This window comes from Cottoperca gobio, chromosome 14, assembly GCF_900634415.1.
Source record: "Cottoperca gobio chromosome 14, fCotGob3.1, whole genome shotgun sequence".
Taxonomy (NCBI): domain Eukaryota; kingdom Metazoa; phylum Chordata; class Actinopteri; order Perciformes; family Bovichtidae; genus Cottoperca; species Cottoperca gobio.
This window is the reverse complement of record NC_041368.1, coordinates 19,217,381-19,237,506: the sequence shown is the minus strand read 5'-3', so window position 1 is coordinate 19,237,506 and position 20,126 is coordinate 19,217,381. Positions and strand designations below refer to the sequence as shown.

At 42.8% G+C, this 20,126-nt stretch overlaps 1 protein-coding gene across 2 annotated transcripts in view; it reads left to right on the top strand.

Moving 5' to 3' along the window:
- Positions 1-887: 887 nt before the first annotated feature.
- Positions 888-20,126, top strand: part of jade2 (jade family PHD finger 2) — a 156,201-nt gene continuing 136,962 nt past the window's right edge. For both annotated transcript variants that reach the window (XM_029448510.1, XM_029448509.1), the window contains exon 1: positions 888-1,732. The gene's annotated coding sequence lies outside the window, so the exon portion shown is untranslated. The remainder of the gene's footprint in view (positions 1,733-20,126) is intronic.

Below are 20,126 nucleotides of genomic sequence, written 5' to 3'. Positions count from 1 at the left end.
ATGGTAGTAGATTACACATTGATCAAACACCCTCCTCCCCTTTTAAATATAGATTTAAGAGAAAATGTGAAGGAAGGTAATTTACTTTCCCTTTGAATCACTGTGAGCAAATCAATCACTGGTGGTGAGATATTATCACTTACAGTAAAGTGCAACTGCGAAGCCTTCACTCTGAACCGAAGCTTCGGCTGCCAATTATTTTTGACGGCTGTTATTAGTGATGGTGAGAATTAATTTCTAGAATTATTTCATCACCTTTTAAAAAATAGGTGGATAGAGATTGAAATTGAAAAGGTGCTATGAATTAGAAGTTGTGGGTGAGTTTGAATCCTAACATAATTATTTCTACATAGAGGAGTCCAGTCACGTGGGGTAGTTTAAGTTAAGGTAAAGCCATTATTTATTTATTTTTATAGGTGATTTTAAGGTCACATATTTGTTCAGAGACCTTTAGAAAACTTTGTACAATTTGCAGATATTTCTCAAATAATTATCTCTTTCATTTTATTTATCTAGGGGGCTAATAAATATAAATTCAAAACCTTATACATCTTTGAAAGCTGACCTACTGCACATTGCATGATTGAGTCCTCCATTAATAAATAAAACTGTCAGAAACTAGTTGTGTTTGCCACATGATATTCACTGGCACCGGATACAGATTTTTCTTTTTGAATAAATGTCTAATTTCAACACTTTCCGCCACATAAAAAAAAAAGAAAGCCTGTATTACTGACAGAGAATTGGCAGGTGAAGCTTCAATCCCCATCCTCTCCTCTCCGAGGCGCAGTAATCTAGCATTTCTCAGAGTAGGAAGTGCAGTTTGCGGTAACAGTTAATTGAAAGTACGCCATAAATATGGCGCCAAAAGAGTTTTCAAGCTGATGATAAGAGCTGATTTTTCTCTGTGTTGTCTTTTTTTTTCCTAGGGGGGGGGGGTGTGGGGAGAGCTTGAACGACAAGACCCGCCTGTGCATTTGTGCAGAGCGGTGTGTGTGCACGTACACCGGGCAGAGGAGTGGAAGCGAGGCAAGGCAGCAAGTGAAGACGAGGAGAGCTCAATGTTTTATTTTTGAAGGAGGGACGTTGCGAAACTGGCTTGCAATCTTTTCTGACTCATCGTTTGGGAAATTAAGCATCCTTTTTTTTTAAATTTTTTGTACCCCCTCCTTCTCTTTGCTTCCCTGTCCCCTCCTTCCTTACCGCTGGCACCGGAGAGGAAAACATCGTCGGATTCTGACACTACGTTTGGACTGCTTTTGCAAAATGCGACATGCTTTCCTGTGAGCGGTATGTTGTGCGCACCTCGCAGCCTGCTACACCGTGAACAGCAGCAGGACCAGCGGCACCACCACTGCGTGTGTTGTTGTTGACTTGTAACGGCTGCAACTCAGTCTGGCTGCCCACTTTTGGATTTTATTTCGGATTTGGACTCGGTGGCCGGTCTTTGCAGAGCTGACGCGCTGTCAACACGCACCGTGAGGGGGGGGAGGGAAGGGAGGGGAAGGGACAGTCCTGTCACCCAACGTGGATCCACAGTCGGGGCTGTTTAGCAGCACTGCTAGCAGCCTGCCAGGGCACTGTGTGGGCACACTGAACTACAGCTAAACCTTCTACTGTAAAACTACATGTGCCTGGCTCCCCAATGATCTCCTAATCTCTGGGAATCGCCCCCCCCCCCCCCCGTCCAGGACTGTGGACGTCTCTGCATCCGAAGCTGACTGCGATCAAGGTACAAAAAAAAAAAAAAATACTAATATGCAATTGAACATTTTTACAACGTAAAAGTGGGAGTGTTGCAGGACCACTGAAGTCCACTTTGCTGCTGCTGCAAGTGCTATATCAGTGCTAGGCTAGCAGCAGGGCAGCAGCTCTGTACGCACTTTTACAGCGGGCTTGTCAGTCACAGTCAGCGGCGGGGGCTCTTGCAGTGTTGTTAGCCTGAGCGGTGCATGTGGGTCAAGGAGTGGGTATGGGTTTTATGTGTTGCAAGTGTAGAAAATACAAATATCGTTAACCCATTTGAAGCCGGAGCCCTGTGCACGCAGAGAGATGAAATCCACCCGGTAAACTTGGCCATGTTTGTAGCTGCAAACGTAACGTGAACGCGCCCCGGTGGGAATCAAGTGTGCGAGCGGGTAGTTGGAGAGTGTCCAAGTGTGGTTATTTTTGCGCGTAATTGCGACAAATAGGGCCATTTGCAGCAGCGTAGCGAGGAATGTGAGTTGTAACTTGCAGGCGAATGTGAAAGCAGGAACACACACTCTCATACATTTATAGACACATGGGGGGGGGGGGGAGGAGGATATGAGATTAAGTTATGTGACGGTTGTGTGGAGAGCAGCAGGTCTGGGTGCAGGGTGGAGGCACCAAACGTTTACAGTCCCTGGAGGATTTGCAGGTTCCTGCTCTCCTCAGTAAAAGGGAGGAAAGGAAACCAGGGGGAGCAGCTCTGCTTTTAGGAAGGCTGAGCACGCAACCACACATATACACACATCAAGGAATTAGAGCAAGTCCTCTCTGCCTCCTTCACCCCCTCCTCCTCCTCCTCCTCCTCCTCCTGCTTCGTGCTGTGCAGATCTAGCTGGCTTTAGACGAGGGGGGAGTGGCTGTTGTTTACCTCCTCAAAGTCAGAGCTCTGTCTGTGTCCCTGGGTTGGATGAGTGTTGCATCCTTATCTGTAAAAACAACAACAAAACAAGGATTTGACATGTGGATGCAGATGCATGGAGTCAGGTGTGAGCAGGATTAATGGGGTGTAAGTGGGGTTCTGCCTTTTTTTTGGTGTGATTTTCAGTGGCTCGTTGTGGCTACCTACTCTTCACAATTGCCTAAAGAACCTTTAAAAGAATTATTATGTCCGCCTATTAGTGCCGATCATCAACGGATGCAAGAATATTCTCCATATAAAAAAATAAATAAAAGATCTTCTGATGACACACATGAAGCTGAACTGGCTGTAGCCTTGAATCAATTAAGCTGAAATCATCTGGGGACTTGTTAAATGTTCCCAGTTGTGACAGCAGCACCTCACCCCCCCTTCTCTTACCACACACACACACACACACACACACACACACACACACACACACACACACACACACACACACACACACACACACATCAACATCACCAGCGCACTCATACCAGCGACTCTGTGTGCCTCTCGATCACTCTAAACACATATTCAAGTACAGATGCACGTACCATGCTCTCCAAACTCTCTCAACACATTCTTGCACACACACACACACACACACACACACACACACAAACATAGACACTTACACACTTACACACAACCCTCCTCCTGCTGGGTATGAAACCGGAGATGAGTCATGGTGTGTGGGGGCATAACAACTCTCTTTCTATCCCTCTACCCCCCCTCTCTGTCTTTCATATCTTTCCTCTTGCAGTGCTATCTTGTTTTCACTCATTCTCTCTCCCTCTCTTTCTCCCCCTCCCTCCCCTGAGGCTTGCCTCTCTCGCCTAGAGACAGTGGTTGTTTACAAGGCAAGTGAACAGGGATGAGAGCTGTTTTCATTTTCCTTCCGTTTTTTTGACCTCCCGCCAGCCTATCATCCACGTTTCAATCCCTCACTCCTCATCCCTTTCCTTTGATCCTTCTTTCCTTCCTTCTGTTCCATCCAACCACTGCTCTTTTACTCCCCATCCTTTCATCCATCCACCACTCCACTCCATCTTTCCCCTCATCTTCTCATCTCATTTTTTTCTTTGACTTATGAGCTCAGCCAGGAGGAATGTGTGTGCGTATGCGTCCATATGTATCAGCTCTCCCTATACATTATGTCATGTGGGACTCCAGCATGCAGAGCTTTTAAGCTTCACATGTGTACATACGCACACGTGTGTGTGTGTGTGGGCGGGGGATGTAGCGTAGCGTGTCTGTGTGTATTTGGGTCTGCTGCGTTAAGCGATGAACTCCGATTGGCTGGGAAAGGGGGTAAGGATCCCCACGTGGTGCGTTGTATCACATTAGCTGCTACGTAGTGAAGAGGAGGAGGAGTGTTCATGAATGGATAGCTGACGTCACATAAACTGTAGTGTGTGTGTGTGTGTGTGTGTGTGTGTGTGTGTGTGTGTGTGTGTGTGTGTGTGTGTGTGTGTGTGTGTGTGTGTGTGTGTGTGTGTGTGTGTGTGTGGCAGGTTGGCTAGCTGTCATGTCACCAGCTCTCTGCTTATGTACTAACTAACCTGCATGTTGGTCACAAGGGTATTACTACTAGATGAGTAGGATTTGTGTGTGTGTGTGTGTGTGTGTGTGTGTGTGTAGTTCCATGTGCTGATTGTGAGTGGAGCACAGCCCAATATAGGATTTTCGATACTGATGAATCTAAATTTCCGGTTCAATACATATTGTGTCTTTTTTAGGATTTATTTGAGACTTTCACTCTGAGATAAAATGAATATGAATAATTTTTTTTTGCAGACATCTTTATCAAAGGACAACCTTTTCTGCAATAGAACTGGCATTCTTATATATAATGAAGTGTGTGTGTGTATATATATAATAAAGACTTTATAATAACTTCTATAACACAACTCGTATGTTAAGAAACACACATGACTCAAACTGTCGGTGTGTTCAGGATCACTTCTTGTTGTGAGACATCATTTGCTAAAATCACTAACGATTCAGCTGTCGAAGTCAAATTGAGTGATAAACATTATTAAACTGTGCTATTCTTAATGTTTGTCATTTTCTAATGTTTTGTTGTGGGGTTGTTCTGGCTCCCTCACATGCAGGTTGTGTAACATGAAACTAACCACGTGGTGGATTAAACCCTGCAGGCGTGTTTTTAGGCATTAACATGTGTGTGTTTTGTCAGTGTTTGCTCCCAGTAGATGACCCTGCTGTGGCGTAGAACCTCATTAGTGGCTTCTTGAGTGTGTGTGTGTGTGTGTGTGTGTGTGTGTGTGTGTGTGTGTGTGTGTGCGCATGCTAACCTGCTGTTCAGTGGCAGGAGATGACGTCAGACTTCAAGGGGAGAGGAGGGGTTTCCATTTATAAAAAAAGAAAAGAAGAAAGTTCTTCCGTGCCACAGCGACTCAGACTTGTCAGTAAGCGATAATAGCAAAGCCTGCGCACCTGCACACATCGCAGGTGAGGAAGGAAGTGGTACACATATTTCACAGAAAGACTTTTGCAGGAGTAATTGAAATATGCTTCATAACTCTTCGTCCTGCAAAAGCTGTCCCTCGCTGACTGAATAAGAGCAGTGGGGCGCTCTGGTGCAGCAGATAAAATTAATGATCCATCTTTTGTGATCGTTCACAGCGACGTCTCTGTTGTTACCACACGTTTGACAGTGAAATCATTAGAGCATTCCTCATCGCCAACCTTATGTTTTATTTCCTCTATGCTTATCCCATGTGTTTTCATTTCCCCTCTACCTAACTGTAGGACTCAACCTTTTTTTTTTATATTATCGATGTTCAGAGAAATGTTTTTAGTTTTTCTCTGTTTCATATCATTGTAATTGGACTGTTGGTCGGACAAAGCGAGCGATTTGAAGTTGTCACATCTGCCTCTGGGAAATTGAGATGGATGATTTAGAGACTAAAAGACAAACTGCATACTATATACTTAGGAAGGCAAAACTGGCACTGCAATTTCATTGTGCATCTTCAAGTACCTCAGACATTAGTCTGTTAGAAATGTGGCTTTGAAAAATAGATTTTCATGCAGTAATATCCATTAAAATGTGTTTCTATTCATTGGATACTTTCTCCTTTTATCATCCTTAATCCAAGACTATTCTCTCTGTCTGCCTGCTACCTCCTACTCTTCTTTAGGGAAACAAGTGAAGGCTGTAAGCACAGTGATGGACTGGCTGACAGACGCTGCCTGAGCTCCTGATGGGAAGAGTTTCAGGAGTGTGTGTGTGTGTGTGTGTGTGTGTTTGATGGGAGAGATGGCGAGTAAACAGCAGACAGAAACAGTATGTCAGACCTTCCTTTGCTTGTTTGAACGCCTGGTGATCCAAGATGGAAATAAGCTTCTGACTCACTGTGCTATCCTTGAAGATTTAATTTGAGCTTAATGTATATTTAAAACCATCAAATGTGTAAAACTTAATAAAAGAAGGGAAAAGTTTTTTGGTATCAAATATGGCTGTTCAGCAGAGTTTTGAGACCATAGAGACAAAGTTTGCAGATAATAAGTAAAGGCAATAAATGAGAAAGTAGAGAAGGTGAAGCCAGAAGGGACAGAAGGGCGAGGAGGAGATGGGGGGGGGGGGGGGAGGCGCAGGGAGATAAACAGGGAGGTGATAGTCGGGGTTGCTTGGAGGGCTCATCCTACGACTCCTTTTCATCCCTTCCAGGAGCTAATGAACTCCTGATGGCAGTGGAGACGGGAGCGATGGATCAACCCTCCATCTCTCTCTGTGTTTCTTTCTCTTGCCCCCCCCCCCCCCTCTCTCCCACCTGTCCTCCCCCTTTTGCACTCTCTCCTCCTGGGCTGTTGGCAGGGCCCCAGGCTCGCTGGCTCCGACTCACCTCCTTCATTGTTTGTCAGCAGATTTCAGGAGACAGAGTGGGAGGCTTAGTTAGGAAATAATTTGGACCTCAGCCTCTTCCTTCTTTTTTTCTTCTTCTTTCATTTCTTCTCGCTCTCTCGCTCTCTCGCTCTCTTCTGTTTTCCAATCTCTCATTCCTGCTCCCATGATGCAGCGGCAGCAGCAGGGGCAGTGGCAGCATCAATAAATATTGTGTTAATGTTCTGGTGGCTGGAGCCAGCAAGGTGATAAAGGAAATGTATTTGATTTCTGTGACACATTTGTTTTGGTCCCAACGCCTCTCTGGTTGACGTGGATACCACATGTGTGTGTCCATATTATGTACAATGACACAGTATGCGTGTATGTGTGTGTGTGTGTATGATTAGGACACAGAGTTTCTTCCTAAATCCATTTCCTCTTATGCGCTCCCTGCACTCCCTTACTTCACTACGTCCTCTGTCCTTATTTCCATCTTTCACCCCTGAGGTTGCCGTCACTGTTGGATTGCAACAATCCTTACTCCTGACGCTCGGCACTCAAAAGCACTTAAAGTATTGAGAGCCAGACACTGTTAAATAGTTGTCCTATTATGTTTCCTCCCAGTGTAACACAAGGAAGCCACTTAAGGCCACGGTATGCATGACTTGTTTGTATGACTTGTTGTCTGACCACGACAGCAGGCAAAACTGTTCAAACTTGTTAATTACAGCGTCACTTGAAGGCTGCACAAAAAGCTTCTCGTCATAGATGCTGGTGAGATGCAATAGTTGTTTCTGGACAGTCTTTCGTCAACGGCATTCACAGAGAGAAGTTTAAACCCTGCTAACTTACTATAATATAATAACTTGGCCATACGGACACCTTTAGTTCTCTTTTAAAGAACAGGGACATTTTAATGTTCTGCATTCTGAGACTCCATATACAGTTGTATGGTATTTAAAGCTGCAGTGTAGAGCTGCACCATATGAGGGTAATATGCCATTACTTTGTTGAATATCGCGATAACAATATTACTTGTGATAAATAAACGTATAACTACACGGGTTATTAATACTCTACATCTAAAGCCATTTGAGAATAATCTCTACCATCGTTCAGTTTCCCTCAAGGACCAAGCTGGTTCTTAGCGTTGTTAGTGTTTCACATTTAAACCACGCTGCAGCTCGCAGGGTGCTTTTCTTTTTTTATCTCTTTGTTATTTTACACTTCACTTAGGGTAGCTTTGATCCCCTGAGAGCAATACCAGAAAACTAATCCACTTTAGGGACACAACAGTCTTCTGTATTTGACATAAGGAGTGAACTCTCTTCAATCCAGTGGATCCCCATGGAGTATTCAGTGGGGGGGGGGGACCGCAGGGGAGAGGGCTGATGGGAATGCTGATGGTGATATCAGCATCAGAGAGTGACTCATGACTGCTCTTAAGTGTGTGTGTGTCTGTGTGTGTGAGAGGTTGTGAGCGCAACATTAAAGTTGCTGGCTGAGAAGTTGAATGCTGTGGGGGGGGGGTTATTTGTGGTTTTCCACCTTCTTGTTGCAGCTCTCACTGTGTCAGTGGGCTCCAGCGTACAGCAACTCATAATGTATTTCACTCAGAAATGTATTGGATCAAAGGTCCAGCAGTGATCGGCTTCATTATGCTTTCTTTGAAAGTGCTGAATTTCTGTTTTTCAAATGTCCTCAAACAAAGAGTGTTGTTCTGTCTCACAGGAGCGTACCGTCTCACACCGTCTCACACCGTCTCACACATTGTAGGGCTGCAACTCATGATTACTTTCATCATTTATTCATATGTTGATTCTTTCTCCAGTGAGTCGTTGTTCACTCTTTGACTTGCTTGTTTTATCTGAACAACAGTCCAACAGGTCGATGTCAGAAGAAGCAAATGAGCAGAGCGGCTTCAGTCCTCTGTCAGTTTCTGCACAGGTCACGGACATTATTGAGTTTAGGTCTCGAACGTGCACGAGATGGAAAAAAAAGCATCTACAATACCTCCAGTGTCGACGAGCCGTGAGGGTGTTAATGTACTTACACACACACACACACAGCGGTGCTTCAAGCTTAATGCCTATGTAGCATGCTAACATGGGAATGTTATTAATGTTGCACCTACTTTGACATGCATCACATTTCTGTGATATAATAAGATAAGATGTAAATAAGATAATATGATTAGTGAAGTCAAACCACTTATATTTATGACTTATGGTTGCAAGAGAACTGAACTGGTGTAAAATACTGCTCTCCAGTCGAAACCATAAAGTTGGCATGCATCAGAGCAGTTTCCTCTATCTCTTGAAATGACAGAATGTTGAAGGTGTGTGTGTGTGTGTGTGTGTGTGTGTGTGTGTGTGTGTGTGTGTGTGTGCACCTGTTAGCATGCTCCTGATGAGGATGTTTGATGTGTGTGATGCGTGTCAAATGTGTTTTTTTTTCTTTCCTTTTTTCTTGGCGAGCACATGCATCTATACTGTGTGTGTGTTTGTGTGTGTATGCACGTGTGTTTGATGTTGGGGGTAAATACTTGATGCCAACATCACACATTTGTGCACACACAAATTCCAATAGACACGCACACGCTCTGACATTTTGATTCTTTCAACTCATTCATAATAGTTGCCCTATTTCTCCGGTCTCTGTTCCCCCCCCTCTCTCTCTCACCTTTCTCTCTCTCTCTCTCTCTCTCTCACCTCTCTCTGTCTCTCTCTCTCTCTGTCTCTCTCTCTGTCTCTGTCTCTGTCTCTGTCTTTACTCTCCCTGCTCTCTCAACCTCCCTTTATATATCTTTGTGAGTCTTTTCTTTGCTGCTCTTTCTCTCTATAACTGTCAAACTCGTCTGTGTGAACCTCTCTCTCTTGCCTACCTTTTCTCTAACGGCTCTGTCCAAAAATAGCTCTGTATGTGTGTGTGTGTGTGTGTGTGGGTGAGATGGGTTGGGGAGGAGGCTAGAGGAAAGAAAGTGAAAATAGACTTGGACGTGTGTGTGTGTGTGTGTGTGTGTGTGTGTGTGTGTGTGTGTGTGTGTCAGTCTTCCCTGCATGCCTTCTAGCTGTAGCTGTCTTGCTTGTACACACAGTATTAGCACTGCACAGGCAAGTGGTGTTCACATGCAAGCTCGCACGCACATACACACACTCCTGTACCTCCCATGCCTGTCATTTTTTCCCCTATAAAGAAGAGGAAATATTCAGTGGTCAGACAGTGAGATGAGAACAAACAGGAAAGTAAGAGTAAGGACAGGTGAGAGAGAGAGAGAAGAGAGAGAGAGGAGAGAGAGAGAGAGAGAGAGGAGAGAGAGAGAGAGAGAGAGAGAGAGGAGAGAGAGAGAGAGAGAGAGAGAGAGAGAGAGAGAGAGAGAGGAGAGAGAGAGAGAAGGTGAGGCAAAAATGCTGGATGGAAAGATGACTGGAGGATGTAGAGAGTAGCATCAGAGGAGAGATAGAAAGAGATGATAAGGGAGGCAGTTTGAGGTTGAATGTGGAAAAGTGAGTGATGGGAAGAATAAAAGAAAGAAGAGAAGAAAGTAGTGAAGGGAGAGCAGCTTTGCCTTTCTCTGCTTTGGTTGTTGCCAAAGGCTTTTTGTTCCCCAGGCAGGCAGGCAGGTCTTAGCCTGTGCAATCAACACACACAAACATCCGGATAATAGAAAAGAAAGAGACACAAATAAACACACGCAATAAATGCACTGCCTCAGCGAGATGGCTTGTTATGAAGCAATTTATATGCAAGGATTCTTTATCAAAGACACGTGTGTGTGTGTGTGTGTGTGTGTGTGTGTGTTTCCCGCTGGGCTTCTGCAGCTACAGTCTCTTAATAGATCACCATCATGGCAACCGTTGTAGTGTGCTGACCTAAAGTGCTGAAAAAAGACACCAACAGTGTTTCTGCAGAAGTAAATGCACTGTCATCTGCAGGGCTGACTGAGGGAGAGGACAGACGGACAGAGAGACAGGCAGCAGAGGGGTAACATACTTGCAGACAGACAAACAGATGGCATGCAAATGAGTAGATGGGCAGAAAGGCAAAGAGTCAGACAGACAGAAAGACAGATGGCAAAATTACAAGCACACAGACGGATGGACAGAATGACAAATGGGATGCAGCCGGTCAGACGGATTTGGAAACTTGAAGACAGACGGACAAAATGTCCAGCAAACGTCCTGTCTTTTTTATATTCAAGCCAGATTGTTAAATTGAATAATCTTTGACATGTTTGCACAAATATATGTCTGTTTCACTTCGCTCTAGCACTGATCGATAAAACAATAATGTTTGAATCTACTTCCAGTTTAGCGCTGAAAGCATTCGTCCATCGACAGGCAATTAATTGCCAACAATTTTGCTAATAGATTTAGTCATTTATAAAGTAAAACCGCCAAACATTCGATGGCTCCGGCGTCTATGATGTGAGCATTTGCTGCCTTTCTGTGTTTTGTATCCTTGTAGATGAAGTTTCTTTTGGCTGCAATACTTTTCTCAACACTTTTTTTATTCTTGCTTTTATGGAGACTGTACGCTGCTGCCAAGATGTTCTCAAACCAAACAGCAATATTGTTTCGTGAAGACACTTTAGTTCTAATTTTCATCTGCACATGTGTCACATGCACACTTAATAATGACACGGATGAAGCTTCAATGGCGGCACTATTAAAACTAAACCTGATCTTCATGGCGCTTTGCAGAATGCATACATGTGGTCTGAACATTTGTCGACATTATCATTTACTTTATTGGTGTTAAAGTGTTTGAAGCCTGTGCTAAGGAAGTTAGGGAGACCTCTTGTCTTTCTTATGTTGACACAAAATGGCTCCGTTCCAATTTTGGTTTTTAATTTAGATTCTCAGTGGCTAGTTACAAGGAAATTAGGCTCATAAACGCAAGCCAAGTGAGGCTTTAGATTGCCCAATTTAAAGAATGTTGTCCTGCAATCAAGTGAGATTAGAGGTTTCATGTTTCTGGATTATGTGATGCACTATTTACTCGCATCACAGTTGCTGAGGGAGATTATCAGGTGCAGGTTTCCTCAGCTTGACCGGCATTGTTCTCACCTGCCCAAATGAGCAAAACTAAAAGGAAGAACTGCTCCAGAGTGCTAATAAGCTGCTATAAACATGCTGTGAGTGTGAGCACACCCCGAAACCAGTGTATCAAGTCTTTCAGCAGTAACAGCTTCTTTCACCCGACAGAGTTATGTGATGAAGGCTACCCTACTTTAATCCTGTGAACTGGTGAAATAGCTGACACATGACATTTCAGAGAACAGTCCCCTTTAAACGCTCAGTCAGACATAGTGTCATAGTCAGGCGCCTTGGCTTTCCCAGCATGCATTTAGTCAACCGTCTCACTGTTTGTCTTATAGTAAATGTTTTGGGCTGACACTAAACTATGCACAGGAAATGTGGCTTACACCAGCTGACGAGAGCTGGAGGTGGCTGTGTAAACCCAACGGGATTGGCATGTGGCATGTACCGTTAAATGTACAGGTCTGTTGCCAAATACGCATTGATTGATAAAGTGGAATTTGAATGTTGATTGATGTTTTGAATGGATTTACCTCAATTTCTATCAATTGAAATGACGATGTTGGTTTACACTTGGGCTCCAGGTTGGTGATGGATGACTACCGTGAGTTCAAAATGTATATGTGGCGGTGCTGGTTTAGCTTTGTTTCAGCCATCTGATCACACATTTCTGAAGAGGCATTCAGATAGGTGGGTGGGATTGTAGGGGGGGATTAATTCCCAGAATCTCAGGGGGATTAATTTTCCAAAATCGGAGGATCTCAGGCAGAGAAACTCACTTTTATTGTTTGGCTTTTTCTTAAATGATGGTATTTATTCTACGTCTTGTACATTTTGTTTGGCTTTATTATTGTTTAAAGCGTAAACCACTTTGTTTTGAAAGGTGCTATATAGGCTAAATAAAGTTATTAATAATAAAAATGGAGATAACCCTCCTGCATAGATAGCTACCTAGCTACAATCCTGAAAAAATATTGGCAGAAAATTGACACAGCCTAGTCTCAGTTCGGGTTTGGACATGTCACGGCCAGGTGACAGTTTGATTTGAAAGAAACTTCCAGGCATGATTGACACTGTTTATATTCCTAACTTATGTCATATGAATATAACCTTCTTCAGGACCTTTGGGGTATGTATAGACTGGGCTTGATTGACATCTCCCATTACTCTTCTGTTGCATCCACTACTTATGCCTTTTTAATATTCTATTTGGAAATCTAAAAATATTGGCACTTTGAGTTTGTGACATGAATGTAGCTCAACCCAGATTTAACCTCACTAGAAGTGTAATCATGCAGAGGATTGTCTGGGTGTGCAGGCAGGCCTTGAAAAGTAAACACTAATGGAGTAATCTAGACGATAAGATTACATTTAATTAACACATTGGCTTAATGTAAAGTTAACCAGGCTGCTCTTTGAACACTGAGAAGAAGAACATTCTTGGCCTTCAGCAGAGTCATGATTACCTTTTTGGTTCAATCACATTAAATCCTGCTGGTCCAGTTATTAGCCACGCTGTTGTGTTTGTACGTGTGAGTGTGTTTGTGTATTGTCTGACTGCCATTCGTTCCCCCCCCCCCCCCCCCGGCTGATGTGAGCCATGCATGAAAAGGAGACCATAACCCAGTCACAGGGCAGCGGATAGCTTGCCAACTGCTACAGTGTGCATGTGTTTTAATGTGCTTTTATGTTTTTTACAAATTGTATATGTCTGTGTGTTTACACATCCTTGAGAACAATACAACACATGACATTGGACAAACTGTATACTTGCACTCAGGGTGCAAAATAAATGTTTTTGTCCACCGGCCAAATGGCTAGTGAATGTTCAAATGTGACCAGCCACTTACCGTTGTTGTTTTGGCTGGTGAGTGATGCACTTGAGTGATATTTTTACCAGCATCTGGCTGGTATATGGTGCTATTTTTGTGCCCTGCTTGCACTATAGGCTCTTCTTATTTAATAAGCATATTAACAAGGAAAAAATGATTTAGTTGAAACTGTTTATCATGGATACAGAGTTCACATTCACACCCAATAGCTTATTATTGAAATGAATGTCCTCATTAGCAAAGCTAGTTTGGTTTAATATAGCAAGGTGATTACAGCGGCACGTAGGGGGCTTAAAGTGTAAGGTGGATCCTGTTTTTTTTTAGTGTGTAATGCAAATCTCTGCTTGCTTTCCAATATGCGGTTATTAATATAAACTGTTATGGTGGAAATTCAGCAATAAACTTGTCAGAGTTGTCCTTCTGAGGCTTTAATCATCTTTTGCAACAGAGGCGCGCTGCTGTGGAGGCGGCCGTCATGAGATGAACCATGATTTTATACAGATTGAGTGCGGATGCTCTGTCACAGGTCACTTCCTATGTGGTCACGTGGTAACTTGTGATCCTTTAACCATTGTTCAACATTCCCCCGTTGTTCTGGTATGCAAAGGCTCTCAGAGTCATTCATAGCATTATGTTCTCTTGATTTCCAACACATTGAAATGTAAGTTTGTGTTTAGTGGAGAGCCTCTGCAGCTCTGTGGGCTTCTTGCTGTCTTTCTCTGACGTGTTTATCTTTCTTAGCATTATGTAGTCCAACTGTAATCCTTCTATCTTCCTCCATCTTTTGGGATTTCACCCCCCCCCCCCCCCCCCCCCCTGACTGATCTCTGTCTTCTCACTCAGGTATTGACCTCTGAATCGCTCCTTTCTCTCTGCTCCTGCTCATTACTTCCTTCATTTAACCGGGAGAAATGTTCAGCCAAACCAAAACCAAAACTTTATTTGTATTTCTTTCTGTCTGATAGTGTTCTCTCCCTCGTACAACATGGTTTCATTGACTCCGACAGCTGTTTGCCTCGAGCTAGTTTCCTGCTTCAACTCTGACAAAGTGCAGTTTTAGACAGCGCTGCTGCAGTTTGGGATCATGATGCAAAACAATCAAATCAAAAACCAATGGGATGACAAGGCACACACACACACACACACACACACACACACACACACACACACACACACACACACACACACACACACACACACACTATTTACTCAATCAATCATTTGTTTTGGTCTGTAAGATACATTTTCTGCAGGAAAACAGTCTCATTACAATTTCTGAATTCCTCATTCTCAAATCAAAGTTTACTATAATGAATGACTTACAGAAACAACACATACTCACATAAAGGTAGTGGTAATCAGGGACGTTTAATAATTCATAATCACATATTTTACAGCATAATGCAGATTAATAATGCAACATAAGGTAATACTGTTGAATCTTCATACATAAGATCATAATACATAGAATACAAATATACTCCCATACAATCACAACATCAGTTCCACTCCACATGTCGTCCTACAGCCTGAGAGCCCGACTGTTGTGTGTTACGAGGATGTTCCTGCTTGTCCCTCGTGCTGTGTTTCCCAGGCCTGTTTGACTTGCCCGCAGGACTGCAGTCTGTATCATCCACGTGACAATAGTCTTGGCTGGAAAACCTCTTCTGGTTTTGGCCAGCCCGCTCTTTCTTCTCTTGACGTACCCAGCTCGGCTTTTTATTTTATTTATTCAACATATCCAACGCCCTGGCCTCCAGGATTTGTTGCATGAGCAGCTTTTAACAAGTCAGACCCATCCAACTTTGTCTAATCTTAATGTACCAAACAAAAGACTTGCAACACATAGAAACCCTTACTATATAGTGATGCAACAAGATTTTGTCTCCTGGATCTGGATTTGTTTGTAGTATTGCATACAGGCTGTTAAAAGAAGATAGCAGTAGCCACTGTAATATGGACAAAACGATGATTGCTGTGTGTTTTTACTGGATGTGAGACCGTATATTGTAAGTTATGTTACAGCAGTCTGTCATACAGTATCACACTTTTCCAGTGTTTAGTCTGCTGTCGACACTTTCTTTTGGAAGTTGATGCTAATGGTTACATGTGGTGGCCATGTTGGAGAATAAAACTTTCATGCCGGACCTCGTGTTGAACATAAATACTGCACTTGCACAGATATCAGTGTTGCGATTGAAACCTAATACTGTAATCGTCATTGTTGTTGTTCTCTGTATGGGACACATCTTTCTGAATTAAGCCAGCAGATTTCACTTCCTGTGAAGAATTGTTTTAGACCTACCTGACACTGAGCCTTTTTAAACGACACGTGTAAAAGAAGTGGTTTTAAGTAGATTTGCTATTTCAGTCCACAGTCTTGGCAAGTAGCAAAGTCAAAAGTCAAATTAAAAATACGAGTATAAAAAAAGATGTGACTTGAAGAATTTGAATTCTGGCTCTAGAGATAGAAGCACGCAATTCCTGTACCATCTGTTAAAGCCGTTTGGCAAGACAGCAGACAGACTGTCGCACATTGTTCCTCTCTCTCTTCTTCTTGTCTTTTTGTCTTGCCTTTGTGTTCAGGAAGTAACCCAGTGCAGACCTGGCGTCTGGTTCACTGGACTGATTTTGAGATGAAGTTGTACATTTGTGAGTCTTCCCCGTTTCCCTTTTCTACTTCATCCACTCTCATCTCTCCAGAGAACAAGAAATATCTCAATCTACAGTCTGGGCTCTGGTTCACTGGACTGATTGAGACAGGTTTGTCTGTACTGCATCAGGGAGAGAGGGAGAGACTCGGAAACTAAGTATAGAGTGGAAGGAAAAAACGATATCAGGTGGAGAGAAAGATTTAGGGAGAAAATGAACTTCGAGACTTTTCTTGGCAGTGGCAGAGCTGTTAGTCTGCCTCGTCCCTGAGGTGATCCTGCTCCAAAAATGAATGGTGGGGGATTTTAAGGAGATACAGTGACATTTCCAATTACCATCAGTTCTTTCACTTTAACGGGCCAGCAGTTCTCCCCCCCCCCACGTTCCTTTACATACGCATTCAGAAATACTGGGCTGCCACCAGAACAAGAGGTTAAAGCGACTGTCCTGTCGGCTTACAATCACAGGTTCAGCCCCTATGACAGCTACATGTGACAGAGACACTGAACCTCTAATCTGGTCACTAAAGATACCAGCAGCCAGTAAACGCCTGAAATGGAAATGTTGCATAAATCAGTAAGTCAGCATAAATAAATAAAAAGTCAATAAGGTCAATACATGGAATGAAACTCCCAAAAAATGACAACAATCACTTCACAATAACACGGTTAAGTAGCACATCCACGTCATTGGTTTTGGTTGTGAAAGTGGCCGGTAGACTAAACAATTTAAGCAGCCGGAATTGGTCAGAGTGGCTGGTGAAGGTTCCCCACTGTTCCCCAACGTTCAAAACCATGAGAAAAAGGCAGCGTTGCAGAAGAAAAAGGTGCAGCACGAAGAGAAAATCATTATGATTCAGTCCAATCTTCCCTTCTGAGGAAGCGTACAATCAAGCAAGTGTTTGGCTACTGCTTAGAAGTGTTTGGCTACTGCTTAGAAGAAGTTCTTTCATCTTACTCAACAGTTTTACAACTAAAACATGTACTTACTACTGCACTGACCAAAAAACTAAACCAGATTATAGGGAGAATCATTGAGGCCCATCTTCACACAACTGGGAATGTGTGTTTCTGGATTGTTTTTGCTCTTAACCAAGCAACGGCTGGTTAGCATTGTCAGCAAACCAAATGAAAACCAAATGTCTGCAGTTAGCCACAAGCTCACTAATATGTCTACTTCTCTGGAACAGGAGTCTGGTTGACTGAATATACGTTTTTCTTCCAAACGGGAGTGTTAAATGCAAAAACCTGTTGCGAAATAATTGGCATAAGTAAAGATCTACAGTACATTGAAAAGGATATTATGCTGTTTTCAAACAGCAGCAGCTTAATTAAGATCGTGGTAATGTTGAATGATGCACTTCAGGTCATTGTTTTTACCCTAAGTGGCGTTTGTGAATATAAAATTATTTATCTTTTCATTCAATTCAGAAGCCCTTAAACCTTTAGTTATTGAGAAGTTTAGAGCAAACGACATGTATTAGTATTTCGTGGTCGAATCTACCAACCTTGGAGACTTTAAAAGCTCTCTTTGTTTGTGTTTTCCTGGCTGTGTGCCCAACACATTGGATGGATCAGCCATCATGAATTTTATATACCTTTTTGTTTTTCTTACTGTAATATGTTAAAAAAATTAAAAAGAGCTAACACTCCCACCCTCAAGCTCTAGTGGATGGAGTTTCTCTGCGTTGATCGGCCGTAGAGAGAGAAAGAAAAGAGAAGTTTCCCCCACAGCTTTATCGTCTCTCATCTCACGAACACAACACTCATTTTAATAACATTAAAAATGACTTCCAGATCATGAAAGATGCTTTTCATAACCCTGACCTTTCCATTTGAAATGGTGTAGGAGTTTCTTAACTGTAATGCAACAAATCAAAGCGTTTATTTGATGGATGGAGCCTCGCTCGGCCACAGCCAAATAACCCTCAGCTGTAGCCACAGGTATAGCTACAAAATATGTGGCAGACACCTGAGTAAATATTTCTGGCTAAAATTGTCTTTGGTTGGTTAAATCAATCATGACATTTGGAGTTTTCATGCATTTAATCCTCCTTGTTTGGTTAAGCCGTGGCCACAAAATACCCTGTTCTTGTAAATGCTTCAAATAGCTTGTAAACCGACGTATTTTATGTCACATTTTTTCTCGGTGTTCACATTTTCCTTTGGGTGGTCAGGGGGAAAAAAAAACAACAGCTTTGGTACCCTGAGTGTGGTTTAAGTGGGTCGCCTCAGAGTTTAATAGGCGAAGGGAAACCCTGAGATAGATCCAAGCGTGCAGACTTGAAGTCAGACAGACGTAGTGTAGTGGAGGAAGTCAATGATGTACTTAGCGACTCTCCTCAAAGGCAGGAAGACGAGGTAGAGCTAGACAGATGGGGGAGCGATGGAGAGAGAGAGAGAGAGTGTGGCTGTGGAAGTCAATAATGTACTTAACCTCACACTGCAGACTCCCAGTGTCCCTGTTATTGTAAGGAAGAGAAGATGGGATGGGGGGGGAGGACAAGAGGAAAGAGGGATTGAGTAAGACTGCAGGATTTGGGAATGGAAATAGTCACAGGCAGCGAAGAAGTGCTGTGTTTTTCTGTCAGCATAAATGTCAGAGTAGTTAAGTGTGTGCAGGGCAGGCAGGGAGGCCGGGGTACAGGAAGAGCCCCATATAAGAGGGAATAGCCCAGTTTTATAGCCACATAAATCTCTGTTCCCCACGCTGAAGGTTGTAACCCACCTCCTCCTCTTTTGGCCTTCCTGCCTCGGTCTAGCGGTACGCTTAAACCTCCTTTTGACTTCTTGACTCCGTCTGCCGCTCTCTTTTGCTTCATTTCTCTCTCTTTCAGACACTCTTGACCCATGATCTCTTTTTTTTTTCTCCTCTTAGTGGCGCTCTATGTTTTCTTCCTTTTTGACCCTCAAGCAACCAGGGCAAGAGATAAAAAACAAAAATCTTCATGCTGTTTTTTTTTTTTGCCTCTTCCTTTTTTCAGGGACACTTTAAAAAAAAAAAAATGAAATGCCGAGTTTATGCAAGTATGATTTATTTAATCTTGAATCATGATATAGCATCATATTAACACGGTGATCATAATATATTTTCCAGTTGTTTTATGACACTTTCAGTTTATGTCGGATACTTTCGTCCGTCGTCCGATTAGTATCGATAACCTGCTTTACAAATTAGAGGGTTTTTTTTTTTTTGGATGAACGTGGGGCGCTGACAGCCTACGTGAAAATGAACCAATTAGAGTTCAATCTAAAATGTCTAACAACTGCAGGGGGGGCGATAAGTACTGTAATCGGCGTATGCCCGAACACCGAGCAACACTGTTGATTCCTGCAGTTCGAATGTGAAGCAGAGTGTTGTTGGAAATTGCAAAACCCATTTTCTTTCCACCTGAGATTTTATGCATTTTTATATAAGCTTTTTGTTTGATTTATGTCTGACATGTTTCTCTCTGATGCACTTTGTCCTCGTTCTTTGACGTTCCTCCTTTGTCTCTCTGACTCTTTCTTGGATAGCTCTTTGCCAGTAACAGCTCCTTTATTTTTCTAGTCTAAACATCTCTTTCTTCCTTCTCTCTCTTCTGTCTTGACAGACAATTGAGTTCGACTTCAAGTGTCTATCTGCTACAGTTGATGTCCTATAAACAGCCCCTTGTCACTATATCCCCCTCTTCTCAAATCTCAAACGCCGAAGTGAAAATCATACAAAATCAAGTGTCAGAAAAGAAACGGTAGAACAGTTGAAATGGTTTTTAACTGTTGTTCTGAGGTCTGCTCCCTCTTAGTGTATTAGTCGACTCCATTTTTTTCATGCTGAATGACTTATTTCCACAAAACTAATGACCACACCTGATAAACACAAGATTTAAACTGGTGCTTTTGCATGATTCTTGGTGGAGAAATCAATTAGTCGACAAAATTGTATGAGCTGTTAAGAATTTGAAGTCGAGGACAGCCCTCGTTGTCCCTTGCAAAGAGAATGCAATTTAAATTCATTTCACAACACTTGTGGATTGAACACTTGTTATCACTCTTGGAAAATGAGTTTACTTTGGGACCATTTAACCGCTTTTTCCCATAGACGCCACTTCTTAACTT